At 36.0% G+C, this 13,834-nt stretch overlaps 1 long non-coding RNA gene across 1 annotated transcript; it reads right to left on the reverse strand.

The window, feature by feature from the left end:
- Positions 1-8,192: 8,192 nt before the first annotated feature.
- On the reverse strand, positions 8,193-8,849 carry LOC131549686 (uncharacterized). The gene is made up of 3 exons (XR_009273463.1): positions 8,715-8,849; positions 8,586-8,651; positions 8,193-8,437 (listed from the first exon to the last, which is right to left on the reverse strand). It is a non-coding gene; the product is annotated as an uncharacterized LOC131549686 (long non-coding RNA).
- Positions 8,850-13,834: the final 4,985 nt, after the last annotated feature.

Here is a 13,834-nt window from a genome sequence, read left to right on the forward strand (position 1 = left end):
ACTCTAGTTTCAACATTATTTGTTCTTCAGACATTCCTCTTTAAAAGAAAAGTATCATCGTATTTTTGCAAATTGACCCACATTTGTTGTTTTTTTACCACTGGAAATATGTACATTTTAACAATTTACTCTTGGAGCCATATTTAAATTCCAATATCTCTGGAACCGAACCATATAAGGCCTTAAAATGAAGATGCCAAAAGGAACATTTGTTAAGACCCAATATCTAAAAGGGCATTAAGACATCTTTCTACTTTGAGTTACAGGCTTGCAGACTTTGGAGAAAAAACTTAATTCACATAATTCAACAAAATTGCTAAAGTCAACATATTTTACTAACAGACCTACCAATCTCTGTGTAAAATTACATTATGATGCTGCCATTTTTCTGAAGCCATTTTACCCCTGTAATTTGGCTCTGAATCTCAGCTGAAAATTGCCATTTTGAAATTTGGTTGATTTGACACGGAATGACCCAATAGTATTTGGCTGGGCAAAGGGAATGTGCACACTGCTTTCATTTGTAAATATGGAAGATTTTTGACATGTTGATATTTAAGTGAGAGAGTACAACATAGATTTTCTTTTTTTTTAAAGTGGTCAGACACATGGTCTGTCCAAGGTTGTCTTGATTTTGAGGACCCTTCTTGTGGCCTAATCTTATCTCACATTTTTTCGACATAGGGTTATTTATTTATTTCACCTCTAAACATCATCTCCAAACATTTAGTCCAGGCTCTCCCTCCTGTACTTTCATGGCCTCAGGTGTATGCTTGAGACACTCTGAGTCAATGTCCGCTCCTGGTATATAGGTTTTGAGTCAGAGTCTGTCTCTTTCCAAAATATCTGTGTTGCTAGATTGAGTACCCACACCTTGACAATTAAGATCTAGCCCTAGATGCCAGATCCCATCAGAAAATAACAGTTTGTCCGGTAACAGAACAACTAGTCAGCAGAGCTGTCGATACCCAAACCCTGTTTACAGCAAGTCTTGTCTGGTACCCAAAATACCCAAAACGACTGTTAACAGTCTTCTGTCAGTCAAGAATTTGACCGAGGAATGCCAGAGAAGAGCGGAAGCAGGAGACTAAGTGATGATGGTAAAAGTAGCAGAGTTTATTGAACAATCTTAGTTGCGTTTGTCTCAATGCTCAGACTTTGTCTGATGAGCACAAATTCAACAAGTAGTATTATACCAAACTGATTCACAACAACATCCCATTAACCTTGAGTTTCCATAAACATTCCCTGCTATCTCTTATTCATACAGACAAAACAGTTCATTAAACCCCACAATCCTAAAATTGAACAATAATGGAATTGCATAAGCAAGAAAACAAAAATAAATATGAAATATAGAAGCATAATAAAATTAATAAGTAAATAAATGAATAAATGTTAAAAGACTTAATGATTTAAATGATAAATGATAAAAATAATCAAATGATAAATTGTATAAATGTGTAATGACTAATGATTATATGAATAAATGATTATAAATGAATAAATGAACAGTTTGCATTTGAGGATCCTCAGAACCTTTAGTGCCATACTGGGTTTCCACATCTGTCACTTCTGCAGCTGTTGTAGATCAGTTTAATCAATTACTAAAATTTCAAACACATTTAGATTCACCCTTCTGTTATGTCATACAGTGCCTTGTGAAAGTATTCAAACCCCTTCATTTTTTTTGTTTTGTCACATTTTATGTTGCAACCTTATGTTAAACAGCTTTAAAAAAAAAAAAAAAAAAAAAATTCCACATCAGTCTACACTCCATACACCATAATGGCAAAGCAAAAACAGAACTGTCACAACTTTGTAAATGTATAAAAAATAAAACACTGAAATAAGTACATTGCATAAGTATTCATACCCTTAACTCAGTACTTAGCTGAAGCACCTTTAGAGCCTCAAGTCTTTTTTGTTTGATGCGACAAGCTTTGATCATCATCATCTGGCAATTATCTGCCATTCTCTCACCTGTTCACCTCTTAAGCTCTGTCAGGCTGGATTGGGGCAGATGCACATTTTCAGGTTTCTCCAGAAATATTTGATTGGGTTCAAGCCCAGGCTGTGGTTGGGCCACTCAATGGACATTCACAGAGCTGTCTATAAGCCACTCTTGCTGTGCTTAGGGTCATTGTCCTGTTGGAAGGTGAACCTTCTGCCCAGTCTGAGGTTGTGAATGCTCTGGACTGGGTTTTCATTAAGGTTATCTCAATATTTTGCTGCATTGAGCTTTTCTTCTTCTCTGACGAGTCCCTCAGTCCATGCCGCTGAAAAACAGCCCCACAGCATGAGACTGCTACCAGCACACTTTACTTTTGGCATGGTACTCTGCAGGTGATGGTCAGAGCTGGTTTCCTTCAAACATGATGCTTAGAATTCAGGTTAATCAGACCAGAGAATCTTGTTTCTCACAGTCTGAGGGTCCTTTAGGTGCTTTTTTGCAAATTCCAAGTGCACAGTAAAATCCCCAGTGTTAAATCAACACTGCTCAGAGTGTATTTGGTCCCACTCCAAATAGTGTTAAAGTAACACTGAAGCAGAGTTAAAGCTAATGAGATAATTAAGTGATTAATTAAATGATGATTGAGCATTAGTGATGAACGGCTGTTGTTAACAAGCAGAATCACTGAAGAAAATAGAAACACAAGAACAACAACTGACTTCAGCCACAGCCTTTGATAAAATCAACTGAAATAAAAGACATTAAATCTCTGAAGATCTCAGCAGAGGATGATTAAACAACTCCACAAACAGCATCACCAGCTTCACTCATTAATAACCAGACTCACTTTATTTCTGTCAGACATCTACAGAAGATCTTATTGAGAATTAACTAAGGTTTAGATGATGTTTTATTGGTCAAAAAATGATGCCACCATCATGGAGATTGGTGTTTGCTGTAGTTGGGCTCTTGACCCTTGTAGAACTTTTAAATAATTTTGCTTCTAATTAACAGGGCCGGATTATCCATAGACGGGATTGGGCGAGTGCCCTGGGGCACCAGCCAATAGGGTGGCACCAAGTGATTACGATAATGACAAGACCTTTAAAATATTTTTTCATGTTTTGTATATATTATTTTGCTGGAAGAGATACAGATGCATAGAAAATGAACAGTTAATGATACAATATACAGAGAGAATATCAAATATATGCACGCATATAAAGAATTGCGATTGGGTCAGGTCCCAGTGTATTTGCCCCCTCCCCCCAGTCAGAGTCGAGCATATTTATTCACAAATGGATAGGCAGCATCGACTTGGCGGTTGTGCGAAACGTAAATTTAAAAAAAAAAGAAGAGAAAATATCATGACACATAGCCAGGGCTATACAGGGCGACTGAAAAGTAGCTACTGTGTGCGACTATCAAAACATATTTAGGAGCACCTGTGCGACTAACCCGATCAGCATAGGCTATTTGTGTTTGCGCTGAGAGGAGCTTCAAAGATTTCTACTTGCGTGTTTGTGCAGCGGTGAGTGGGCCTACTGTATCGCAGACATATGTTGATTCCTTGAATGCAATGTTAATCAGAATCCACTCACTGCTCAAAATACTTTTGTTCATTGCTGAGTTATGCACGCTCACAAATGCTCTCGTTATAACAAACAAAGTGTAGATAGTGTAAATAAGAGATTCGTTGTGCAGCGAGAGAGCTTCATTGATTATAATGGAGTTTTGTGAGATTGCTGAAGTGAGTAACAGCTTTTAAAGATTATTAAAGGTGTTTGTAAATGTGATATTAAATTAATACAACAGCTCAATAAACAATAAGTTATATAAAGTGATGTACATTGTATGACTTTTAACAATATTGCCTGATTTTGCTCTATTTAGTCAAGGAATATAGTTTCAAACAGTCACAGCCGAGCAGCTGCATCTCCATTTAAATATAGCGGTGTTTCATTTATGAATGAACCTGCGTTTTAAATGAGTCTAGTGAGTCAGTGATTCAATTACCCACTCATAAAGTGAGTCACTTGCTTCGTTCCTGAATGAATCAGCTGTTCAAACGAATCAGTGACTTACCGCCACCTGTTGGCAGTTTTATTTTATGTTTAAAGTGTCCTTTCAGTTATTTAAATCATTTCAATCAAACAATAGTTCTATATTCAAAATGTTATATTTAAAACATTAATCTCACAACATTGCTATGAATTTAAAACATCCATGCCACCTCTGAGCCTCTCTAAATGTCTGTAAATTTACCTACATGCCACTTTTGTGTTCTTCTGTGCCACCTTTGTAGTGGAAACTAATTTTGTTGAATGATTTCTTTTGATTAGTAACTTATTCTTCTTATTCTACCTGTTCTTATGGAATTGTTTTTTTTATTATTAAAAAAACGGGGGGGGGGGGGCCCTTCAAATGTGGTCACCCTAGGGCACTACACTGTGTTAATCCAGGCCTGCTAATTAATTGCAATAGTGTTTTATTGCAAACACTTGAACATTGCTGAAACAGAAGCTTGATGTAGCAGATTACACTTTCTGCTTACAAAAGACATGGCTAACCAACACAAAGTGGTTTCTCTTGCTTGCTCTTTGCTTGTTGACTTAAATTCATCAACTAAAAAGCAACCAAGAAAATATGTAAGCTTATATATAAATAATATCATGTGTTGCTGGATATGTAATTATCATATTTCTACAGTAATTTTGATCTCTATATTAAACATATACGACAGTAACATTTCAAAAAATTGAGGAGTTTCAGCTCAAGCTTTTAGACATGAACACTTATCATATGATCCTCAACAGTGGTGACAATAAATATTTATACTGCAGTGCATGGTGGGAGTTTTTACTATGGTGTTACCCAGCATGCATTGCAGCTTGAAGAATTTTGTTGATTGTCACCATTGTTGAGATTCATATGCTGGTTCTTGATGTCTGTGTTTGTCTATACGATACAGTTGTTCAAAAATTTTATGCAGATGGTTTTAAAAGCGTTCATGATAACTGTTGGCTGCAACGTTTTCTCATACTGTAACATCAGCGAGTTAGTTGCAAAAATCCCCCCAAAAAAACAAAGCATAAAGTCTGGCCAGTTAACAATGATTGTCTCATCACACAGAAGCATCTATGCGCAGTGTAAAGCACTGATCTTTCTCCTTTACAACAACATATGCATTGTTGCAAAGAAAAAACTAACACAGCAAGTCAAGTGGCAAGAGCCTAACCAAAGTAAACACTCATCTCCATGATGGTGGCATTGTTTTTGACCAATGAAGCATCAATGTTTAAACCTCTGATAATTTTCAATAAGAGCTTCTGTAGTCATCTGACAGAAATAAAGTCAATAATAAGTGGAGCTGGTGATGCTGTTTGTGGAGTTGTTTAATCCTCCTCTGCTGAGACCTTCAGAGATTGAATGTCTTTTATTTCAGTTGATTTTATCAAAGGCTGTGGCTGAAGTGAGTTGTAGTTCTTGTGTTTCTATTTTCTTTCAGTGATTCTGCTTGTTAACAACAGCTGTTCATCACTAATGCTCAATCAGCACTTAATTAATCACATAATTATCTCATTAGCTTTAACTCTGCTTCAGTGTTACTTTAACACTATTTGGAGTGGGACCAAATACACTCTGAGCAGTGTTAATTTAACACTGGGGATTTTACTGTGTGTGTTTTCATGTGTCTTCACTGAGGAGAGGATTGAGTCTGGCCACACTGCCATAAAGCCCAGATCGGTGGGGTGTTGCAGTGATGTTTGTCCTTCTGTAGGTTTCTCCCATCTACATATATGATCATGGAGCTCGACTAGAGTTACTATCAGGTTGTTGATCACCACTCTAACCAAAGCCCTTCTCCATCAGTTGCTCAGTTTGGCCAGGAGGCCAGTTCTAGGAAGAGTCCTGGTTGTTCCAAAAGTCTTCCATTATGGATAATGGAGGCTACACACTTCTGTGAAACTTCAATGCAGCAGAATTTTTTTTTTTCTGAACTCTTCCCCAGATGTGTGGTTTGATGCAATCCTGTCTCTGAGCTATACAGGCATTTTTAGTTTTAGTTTTTTTTACTTCAGGTCTTTGCTCTAATATGCATTCTCAGCTGTTAGACCTTTTATTAAGACATGTATGCCTTTCCAAATAATTCCCATTCAATTGAATTTGCCACAGGTTAACTTCACTCAAAGTGTGGTAACATTTACAAGCAAAATGAATACTCCTAAGCTAAATTTCAACTGTCCCAGATAAGGGTATGAATACACATGCAATGGAATCATTTCAGTTTTTTATCTTTAGTAAATTTGCAAAGATGTTAAAAACCGGTTATTTACTTTGTCGTAATGGTGTATATAGTGTAGATTGATGTGCGGAAAAAAGTAATTTAAAGCAGTTTAACATAAGGCTATAACATAACAAAAAGTGAAAAAAATGAAGGGGATTGAATTCTTTCACAAGGCACTGTACACACACACACACACACACACACATACATATATATATATATATATATATATATATGTGGCTGTACAAGTGCAATGGATTCTATTTACACTAAGTGAAAATAGCAGTATATGTTAATGATATGCTATTTACACTATGTTAAAGTAGCAGGATTTTCTGCTATTTATACTACTTATTGCAAATAGTGACAATTATCTGCACTTCAGTATTAGTACATTATAAAACATTATGCAATAACGTATTGAGTGTAAATTATAATTCTAATTTAAATTATTAAATGGATGCAACCTCGTTGGGATAATAAAGCCCTCCCTACACCTACCCTAACCAATACTTTATTTTCAACTTTTTGATTATTTCCTTAGCTTTCCTATGAGCTAAATGCCTTTCCGATGCGATATGAGATTTGAAAAGGGAGAAAAAAAGTTTGGCAAAACACGGTCTCGAACTCGGGTCGATCACGTCAAAAAGCATGCATTTTATGACATACGCCACTGGAGACACACTCTTATGTACGTCTTTTATAGTATCGACTATTCCAATCACATTTTGGTGGGCAGATTTAGTGTAAATAGCTTCTGCCAATAAGACGGGATATTTGCACTTAGTGTGAATAGACACTCCGTTTTGTTATACAATATATATAAAACAAAACTCCCTGTTGAACAACTTTGCAATACATTTATTTTCATTAGTGTATTTGTGCATCCCGAGCTGAATAGGTTTTATAATCAATAGAGAACAAAACTATAGTTTTGATATAAATATGTACTTTTAATAAACACTTTACTAGAAAAAAAATGCTGTATGAATGCAATAGTAGTTTCCTCTGCTGGACAACACCTGCCACCTTGTGGGGTATTTTGACTTGAGTACTGTGCTGTTATAACAGTTATGTGTCTGACAAAGCAAATTAATAAATATCCCTTTGTAACATACAAGATCAAAATTATAAACATTCCTGACACATCACTACAGTTAGAATGAATAACTGAACATGATAACTAGAAAATTACAAAATACTTTAATATTTATAATTGTTTAAAATGTTTTTAAAGTATTTGTTTCAGCTGTTTAAAATGTAAGAGTTTGTCCAAATAAACCTCCTCTATATGACTTTAGTACCATGGACAGTAAATCGTTGCAGGCTGTAGTGATCCAAACATGTTATTTGTAGACGGTCCCTCAGATGAGCGATGACGTCACGACACTCCATAGAGGTAAGAGTGTTTATCAGCGTCTTTAAAACGTCGAGTTCTACAGAAAAATGTGTTCTGCTTTGTGCTCATAGTAGTCGGTAATGATAACTGACCGAAATTAGCCTTTTTTGATGCAGATTAACAAAGTTATTGAACGCGGAAGTCCGAATGTGCGAATATGAAACCAACTTTACCCAAGTCAGTAATGTTTGCATACGAGACGTGAAAAGAGCGGTATATAAACACACAGACATGTCTATTCTTTGTTGAATGTATTAAGCAATATCTTAAGTGTAGAGGAGAGGAAATTAACCTAAAGTATCGATCTAATCAGGCTAGTATCGATCCGATACCGATACCAATGTTGGTATCGATATTAATGTGGCAGTGCATATAGGTCTAATAGACCCCAAAATCACAATTAGTTTAATCCGACTACGCCACCCTATGTCCTTACTCCCAGTAAGGACATAGGTACGTTTTACCAGTTGAAGGCAAGGAAATAAAATCTAGTGAGACATTATTATAATAAAGTGTATTTTTGTATTGACACTCATATCAATAAAATTCTCTCTCTCTCCAGAAACACACCACCAGATTATTAGAATAACTCCAGGGCCAGGCTTAGTGGGAACAGGGCAGGCCGGCTGCAACTCGGGAGGTCATCCAAACCCACCTAAATTCACACCACAGCAAGCACCTCACACACACACAGTAAAGCAAATTGTACCAACACACACACACAACACCCCGTGAGACACACCATGGAAGGAAAGCGGCTAGCCTCCCCTGCCCCACACAGAGTCCTCACTGGCTCCTGGAGACAGAAGTGAAAAACATTAACCAAAAATTACCAAAAGAATTTTGAGAGATCGGCCCAAACGACCCGCCAAACAGCGAAGCCGTAAGCAATGACTTACAACAGGTCTGTACTCAAAACAAGAAACAAGAAACACGAAACATACCTGTAAGCGAACTCCGCCACACACTTGCAGCAATATCGATGCCACCAGCCCCACTCTAAATTCAAACTATAAATAGCGCGGATTAACTTCGCTCCATTCACAGCAATAATCAATTCGGTCTTACCCTACCTGCCGCAGTGAGGAACGGAAAGGGGAATGCCAGGAAGAGGAGAACTCAGAATCAACCAGACACCACGCTACCCCTCAAAATAAGAGTCCTTAAGTAGTAGGGCTGCTTACATCTCATTGGTCCACCAATCAGATCCAAACCGGGCCAAAAACAGATAACGCTACCCTGCTACATTAAGATCGATCCGTCCAACCCTAGTTCAAACTCCGGTCCAAACACCACTGGCCACTAGCTTTGGGCTACTTGGGTAAAGTTGGTTTTATATTCGCACATTCAGACTTTTAATGTCATACTTACTTATCAATGTCCGCTGAATGTTCAATGTAGTGCGGTTAACAAAATAATTGAATGCAGAAGTCCGAATGTGCGAATATAAAACCAACTTTACCCAAGTGCTAAAACACTACTGTTAATCAAACTATCGTGGGAGCAGCCTTCGTCCATGTGAAGGCACACAGACAGACAGCTCGAGTTGAGAAACCCAACCAGCAAACTTATGTGGGGCCCAGATGAGAATGAGAATGAGCTTTATTGGCCAGGTATGTTTACATATACAAGGAATTTGTTATAGTGACAGAAGCTCTACAGTGCAACAGAAAGGCAGCAACAGGACAGGACACAGATAAAAAAGAATAATATACAAATTTACAAATAGGCAATGTACAAAATAGCAAAAACAAAACAAAAAAAAAACCAATATATAATATATACACTGTAAAACCCAACAGTTAGGGTAACTCAAACCATTTGAGTAAACCGATTGCATTAAAAACCTGAAAAGTTAGAGTAACTCAAGCCGTTTGATGAAACTTATTGTCTTAAAATATTTAAGTTTTTTAAAACTAATAGTTATGAGTACTCTGAACTTATTTCAGTTGAGTTCACTAAATAAGATATATGCCCAACAAGTCACGGTAACTCAAACCGTTTGAGTAAACCGATTGCCTTAAAACCCAAGTTAGGATAACTCAAACCATTTGATGAAACTTATTGTCTTAAAACTTTTAAGTTTTTAAATCTAACAATTATGAGTGCAATGAACTTATTTCAGTTGAGTTCAGTTAAGTGATTAATTAAGTGCTGATTGAGCATTAGTGATGAACACCTGCTGTTAACAAACAGAATCACTGAAGAAAAGAGAAACACAAGAACAACAACTGACTTTAGACACATGCTTAGATGAAATCAACTGAAATAAAATACATTAAATCTCTCAAAACCTGATTAAACAACCCCACAAACAGCATCACCAGCTCCACTTATTAATAACCAGACTGACTTTATTTCTGTCAGACATCTACAGAAGATCTTATTGAGAATTAACTAAGGTTTAGATGTTGATTTATTGTTTCATTTGAAGTAACCATGTTAGAGACCAGTGTCTGCTTTTGTTGGGTGCTTGACCCTTGACCTCTGTGTTAGTAGTTTTTTTTTTTTTTTTCTCTCTCTCCTCTGGTTGTTGTAATCATGTGTTTCTCAAACATATTTGTTGCAACTCAAAAGTCCAGAGAAAATTATTGGTAGTTGGTTGTTATATATTTATAATGACGATCATCTGTAAGTGAGCTGATCTAATTGAGAGTGAAGATAGACTCATTGTGTTGTATTGATTATACACTCAAAAAAATGATTTGGTCTAATTTGCGCCAGTGTTCATGTGTTTCCACACTACAGAGTGTTCAAGTAGAATTGAAGCAGTGCTGGAGTTAAGGAGATAATTATGTGATGATTGATCATTAATGATGAACACCTGCTGTTATCAAGAAGAATCACCTAAGGAAAGAGAAACACAAGAACTACAACTGACTTCAGCCACAGCTGAAGATGAAATCAACTGAAAAAAGAAGACATTAAATCTCTCAAGATCTTATTAAACAGCATCAGACTGACCAGATTGACTTTATTTCTGTCAGACTTCTAGAGAAGCTCTTATTGAGAATTAACAGAGGTTTAGATGCTTTATTGTTTTGTTTGAAATCACCATCAAAGAGACCAGTGTTTCCTTTTGTTGGGCTCTTGACCCTTGACATTTTGGTGTTAATATTATGCTGGTGCTAAAAATAAGACTGAAGCAGCACTGCAGTTCATTAGATAATTAAGTGATTAATCTAGTACTGATTGAGCATTAGTGAAGAACACCTGCTTAAGAAAAAAGAGACAAGCAGAAACACAACAACTACTATTGACTTCCAGCCACAGCCTGCAAAACAACTGCAAATAAATGACATTAAATCTCTGAAGATCTCAGCAGAGGAGGATTAAACAACTCCACAAACAGCATTACTAGCATCATTATTACTAACCAGACTGACGTTATTTCTGTCAGACTTCTACAAATGTTTTTTGAGAATTACAGAGGTTCAGATGTTGATGTCTTATTGAAAGTAAGAGATTGGTTTGAAGTCATCATTGTGGTAAATAATGTTTGCTTTAACAGAGCTCTTGACTCTTAATGTTTGTTTTCTTTGTCACAATGTATTTAGAAAAGACATTGTTTGCAAAGACTAGAATCAAAGGTGATCAGCTGATGTTAGTTGTTTATTGATGGGAGTACATATTTTAACATTATAAAGTGTTCTCTCTCATAGAGTTCATTACTGTTTGGAAGTGGCGTGTTACTATCAGCAAATTAAATTTTTTCATTACTAACCCTGAGAAAAAATAGATCATATAATCTGAATTTAGATTTTTAACTGTGAACTCTTTCAAACACAGACATCAAGAATCAATGTATGAATTAACAGCAGTTAAAGCAGCCAGAAAAAAGCTAACATCAAAATTTTAAGGGCCAACCACCCAACTCAAACAAACGCTATTCTCCATAATGGTGACAAATATACTTTTCAATTAAACCAACATCTGTACCTCTGTAATTCTCAAACACTTTTGTAGAAGTCTGACAGAAATAACGTCAGTCTGGTTAGTAATAATGATGCTAGTAATGCTGTTTGTGGAGTTGTTTAATCCTCCTCTGCTGAGATCTTCAGAGATTTAATGTATTTTATTTGCAGTTGTTTTGCAGGCTGTGGCTGGAAGTCAATAGTAGCTGTTGTGTTTCTGCTCGTCTCTTTTTTCTTAAGCAGGTGTTCGTCACTAATGCTCAATCAGTACTAGATTAATCACTTAATTATCTAATGAACTGCAGTGCTGCTTCAGTCCTATTTTTAGCACTCTGTAGTATGCATACTGAGCAGAGTTCATTTCATTGTTTCATCTGGGCTGAGCCATGTGGGGCCCTCATGGAAACCGAGGACAAAACTGGCTGGGGCCCAGTTAGATAGCCCAGGTGCCACCCATCTGGGCCCCACATAAGTTTGCTGGCTGGGATGTTCTCTATATAAGGACAAATTACACTGAAGCAAATTGATCAGCATTAATTAAATACTTCACTGAGGGTAACAGTGAAACTGAATATGTAAGTTCATTGACATCATCCAGAGCCCATAAAACAAACTTTTTTTTTTTTCTGTTATAAGAAACATTAAACACTTTTTAGGATCAAACAGACAGATGTTATTAGCATCTAACTGTATTTGTTTGGATACTGCATGCATAAAAAGTCACATTAATATGGATTCAGCACCATGGACAGCAGCCGTCGAGCAAACTTCAGCATCACCGATGATAGTTTAACAACACAAACAAAAATACTAAGTAACTTGAGTTTATTAGTTTTCTTAACAGTAGCATGAACAATGAATGGTTCCATGTAATTATCAAGCGTTAAGCCAAAGATTCATTACTCCAGATTGACTTTTTAGTTCAAACATACAGGAGTTGTGTAAATTCCTGACAGTTATTGGCCAGAACACAAGCAAATACATTTATGTTCCATATCAACTACTATACAACTACATAAATCTAATTTTAATGAATCCAAGAAATGTAATGTTTAATCACAGTAATATAACATTAACTCATATTAGCCACTAGATGGAGCTAGATGAGTCAAAAATACTTGTTTGTGTGTTTAGTCTGTAGGTGCTACAAAACGAAAATAATTAGCATTCAACATTTTACCATTCAGACCTGGCACTGCAGTATCGGGGCGAGTTTCAAGCACTAATTGCTTTCATTTTAGAACATATATAAATCTACTTATAGATATACGTTTTGAAATTCTTCATTTTGACATTTAGAGAGTGGCAATTAATATATTAATATACCATTGAATTATGCATGCTGATAATTTACCATAGTCATTTAGCAATTGTTAAATGACAATGTTGTTAGATAGTGTGAGAGATCACGAGCTCTGTAGCGCGATGTTAAAATATATATCTTATTGTATGACTTTAAAAAAATACAGAAACACTGTGCCCTACCCGCGTACTTCAAACTGCCACGCAGCGCTTGGCGCCATATAAGGACAATAGTGAGGAGTAGAAACTCCGCCTCCTCATTGCCTCTTGAGTGTATCGTCGTCTTGCCATTTTTGAATATCCAGAGTCAAAAATAAGAACTGAAGTTTGAGAAATAGCTGATATATACGATGAACATATTTATTTTTTTGTTTGTTCATTCATTCATATGTTAAACAAACCTACAGTGTTTTTTTATGGAGTGGAAAATTGTTACCATGGGTACTAAAAAAAACATTTCCTGTTATCACACCTGCATGTGGCTAAAAAACTTCTTCGTTTGACCCAAATAATTAAGATAGAACAAAAGAAAACCACAAGTAGGAGAGCATCTCATGCTGTAGATCTTTAGCACACTGGCCACCGTATTAATCAACCCTGCAAATATATTTAATATTTAATATTCTTAACTGAGACTTTTACAAGCAAGTCACTTTAACACGTAATACTATAGAAGCATTCTTCTGATATTACTTGATTTATAAATGTTTACAAATGTAATGTTTACATTTTTCTTTGGCTGAATTCAGAAATGAAAACTAGCATATTACGCTTACTGCCATATAAATAGCCTCTATGATATTTAGAAAGTACAGTACTATTGACAAATTTAGTAGTTGTGTTTTAAATTGATTAGCATTTTGTTAATGTACTAAATGCACTAAACAATACAAATTGATGAGGATTTTTACAGACATTCTGTCACTGATTTATAGGCTTATTGTTTTAAAAAAGCAACTGTCAAATCACACATCTGT

This window comes from Onychostoma macrolepis, chromosome 01 (assembly GCF_012432095.1).
Source record: "Onychostoma macrolepis isolate SWU-2019 chromosome 01, ASM1243209v1, whole genome shotgun sequence".
NCBI lineage: Eukaryota > Metazoa > Chordata > Actinopteri > Cypriniformes > Cyprinidae > Onychostoma > Onychostoma macrolepis.